The 3,767-nt window shown below is 36.6% G+C and overlaps 1 pseudogene; it reads right to left on the bottom strand.

Annotated features, from left to right (window-relative positions):
* Window positions 1-1,473: 1,473 nt before the first annotated feature.
* On the bottom strand, window positions 1,474-2,287 carry LOC136386906 (dnaJ homolog subfamily A member 1 pseudogene; annotated as a pseudogene).
* Between the last annotated feature and the right edge of the window lie 1,480 nt (window positions 2,288-3,767).

Below are 3,767 nucleotides of genomic sequence, written 5' to 3'. Positions count from 1 at the left end.
GTCAAATGTGTCTGTGGGGGTAATATTATTTAACTTTGTATATAAAACACATTTGACTCCTTGATCTGTCAACTTGCTTGATTCTTGAGTCTTAGTCTCTATGACTGATTCTTGGTTTTCAATTAACATTAAACTTGTAGATAGAAAACATACTTCTAGTGTTGAGAAAAAACAGACTATGAGTTTATATTATATTATTCATCTAGTACAGTGATAGTTAACCTGGTCCCTACCGCCCACTAGTGGCCATTCCAGCTTTCATGGTAGGTGGTAGCAGAGCAATCAAAGTATAAATAAAAAGATACATTTAACTATATTAAGTTGTTTTATAAAACTTTATTCTGCCAAACTTAGCAAAAATCCAACATAAAATACATGGTACGTAATTATTATTATATGCTTTAACTTGCTGTAACTCTGCTTTATAAATTTTATAAAGAAAAGTTACTTCCCTACTTAATAAATCACCATTACTGTGGAACCGGTGGGTGGTTAGAAAATTTTACTACTAACAGAGATACAAAATTGGGCGGTAGGTATAAAAAGATTTACTACCCCTGATCTAGAATAAGCAAAAGAAATCCTTCCATTACCTGAAGAAGAGGAATCTTATGACTGTCTAATACTGTTTGTGAATCTATGTTCTGGATAGATTTATTAGAAATCCCTTTTAAAAATGCAGGCTTAACCTTGTTTTACAATAGGTCACATTTTAAAACCAAAACAGAAAAATATCAGGTAAAGTAACACAGTAAAAACAACAACTCACTTTGCCCCAAGAATTTATAACATTTTACTGGAAGAAAATTCTGCTCGGACAGCAGAACTCACTATGCTCACTAGAGCTTATTAGCTAGATAAGAGTGGTAACATTTACAGGGATTATAGATATGATTTAAGGGTATTCCGTGAAGTTGTAATGCTCTAGAAACAAAGAGGGTTCCCAGCATCAGAATGACCTTGATTAACAATGGTAAAGAAATGAAATAAAATCAATGTTCTGTTTTCTAAGAAGGTGGCTATTATAGAAGTAGGAGCTCATGCAAAAGGCTACAGATTATGCCCTGTCACTCAACTGAGAACCTAGCCTTAAAAATACCTCAAAAAAAATCCTTGAAGAGGTTCAAAGAATCTATTATAGAAAGCAGCATTCTCTGTGTAGTAGAGGGAAGCCTGACAGGTATGAATGCAGTAAGGGGGGTGAGTACTATGACAGACCAGCTGATGGGAATGTGTAGAGAGGCACCACATGGAGAAATGGTCAGTTCTTAAACAGATGGAGAGTACTCATGAATATGGAACATTTCTTTGAGCTTTTATATCTGAGTTAATTCTTCATTTAACTTTTAAAACACTACTATAGTTGAATGTTAAAACAAAAACAATAGCAAGTAGTGAGCATATTATGATTATAGTCCATCACTCGTCACTGTGGAATACAAAAGGCCAGCAGTGAGTGTTATTCACAGCTCATTAAGAACTCAGACACAGAACACCACCCTGAGGGTGATGCTTACCATCCTCATATGCTTCTCCCTTGCAATGGTGCTGTCATTCCTGACTTGGATCAAAGTCCACCAATTCTACCTGGTTTATTTCATTAGTCTTTTCTACTTCCTTCTGTTCAGGTAGGAGTTTTTCCAGCAAAGAATGTTTATCAGGAGCAAAAGCCATTCTCAGGAAAGTTGACCTTAAATTCAATAATTAAGCAACCCTTTCTCTATGGATTATGATCAATTGGCACGCCTCCCTTTAGCACACACTTCATATCTCCATACTTGACAATCTGACCTGGTTGACAGGTGACGACTATAGTTTGGTTGTCAAGAGTAGATACTGGCCTTTGGAAGCCACACAGTGCTTCAACCAGCTGTATGTCCATACACAGGAAAAGGCCTTCCCCTCATCGAGTGAAAACAGCATGGTCCTCCTGACCTGAAACAATGATAATATCTTCTATCTGCAGTCTTGGTTCTTGGTCTACTTCACCGTGGATTGTTATCTTCTGGCCATCCTTCATGCTTTCATCAGTATGAACGTCTAGAATCTTATTCCCTCTAATTATCTTCCTTTCATTCCATCTTTGACATCTATCTTTAGGACCGGTCCGTTCCCTAGGCCCAGGCACTGCATGCAAACAGACTGAGTTGGCTGAACCATTCCAGGTTCTATCTGATGAATTCTTATTTGCATTCCAGGACCTCAGCAATGGGGACAGCACTCTACTGCTCCTTTCTCAGCAACTTGACCTTCACAGTTGTTCACAAATCACATTCTTTTGCAAAAAGAGCTTTTCATAAGCTTCAGAAATCTGTTTCAACTTCTTCATTTGCATTCTTATCAGGGTCGTACTTCAAGGCAAGATTTCTGTAATATTTTTCAAATCTTTCTGCGTGGCATTGGGTTTGACCCCCAAAACATCATAGCAAGTGGTTTCTTTCACTATTTTAAACAGGCAACCTGGCGGTTGAGGCTGGTGCTCCTCCAGCTCCAAAATCTGCTGCTCCTTCACCTCTCACTGAGAGACCAGGGTTTGCAACCTAATATTTTGCCATTTAATGAGCATACAATCTCAGTAAACAATTAAGCCTCTCTGAGACTCTATTTTCTCATCTGTATAGTGGCAATAATAATAACTTCCCCATAAGATTATTATGAGAATTGGATTACACACTTAGAGTGCTTAGCACAGTGTCTGGTACAGGATAAATGCTCAGTACATTTTTGATGCTATTATAGACCACAAAAGACATAAGAACTTTGAATTTAGACAAAGAGCAATTCAACCTTAAAGAATCTACTACCAATAGACTCTGTTACTTTAAGTAAGTCACTGTGCCAAACTTACTCTATTTCTGCAACTAAGGAATAGAAATATCATATCGATTGTTTGTAAATAAGATTGTGAAGCACTATATAAATGTTAATGTATGTCATACATTAAAATCAGTAGTTATGTCTATAATCCTGAAGAAGATAAGAATAATTAATATTTTGTATTAATAATGTGCCTTGCACTTGGGTGTTAATATGACAATTCAAAGAACAAGCATACAGCATTGAATCCACCCAAGTTTACAGATTTATTAAGACAAGAGGAAACAAATATTCTTTAACTGACAGGCAATTAGAAAAATTGGTCTTCCTTGAAGCATTGTAAAATTATTTTTAAATTGTACATAGTAAGCCCTTGGTTAACCCTACCGACTAACTGCTCCATTAGAAGGTGGGTGTCACTAATGACTCATCTTCAGTGGGAGCTGATATCGTGGGTCTCTAGGCCACTTGAATAATTATGGCCATTCCTCCTCTATTCTCTGCCTAATTCACAGGAGGGATAAGAGCAGTTTAACATATATTTTACTGTTTGAAAAATAGAGTTTTCCTAATAGATTATGTGGTTGTTCATCTTCTTAATATTTTAAGGATAATGTTAATTAAATTTTCTTTAAATTGTATTTCTTTCTTTGAACAGATAGCAGTCATATGGTTTAGAATTTTAATGGTACAAAAGGGTATACACTGAGATGTCGCTGTCCTACCTGTGTCTGTGGACCACCCAGTTCCTGCAGGCAACCACTGTGTTTGGGGTACTCTTCCAGACATAATCTCATACTGATTTATGAACATCTCATTTAATCTAAGCAGACATCCGACTCAGCCCCTTAACATCAAATTCAGTTATTTCCTAAAAGAGTCCTTTTCCCCTGCTGGCCATTTGCTACAAATTGACTCACAACAATAGAAAAATTCAGTACCATTAAACT

The sequence above is a fragment of the Saccopteryx leptura genome, unplaced genomic scaffold (genome assembly GCF_036850995.1).
Source record: "Saccopteryx leptura isolate mSacLep1 unplaced genomic scaffold, mSacLep1_pri_phased_curated manual_scaffold_20, whole genome shotgun sequence".
In the NCBI taxonomy this organism is placed as follows: domain Eukaryota; kingdom Metazoa; phylum Chordata; class Mammalia; order Chiroptera; family Emballonuridae; genus Saccopteryx; species Saccopteryx leptura.
The sequence above is the reverse complement of the archived record's forward strand: the minus strand, read 5'-3'. Positions and strand labels throughout refer to the sequence as shown.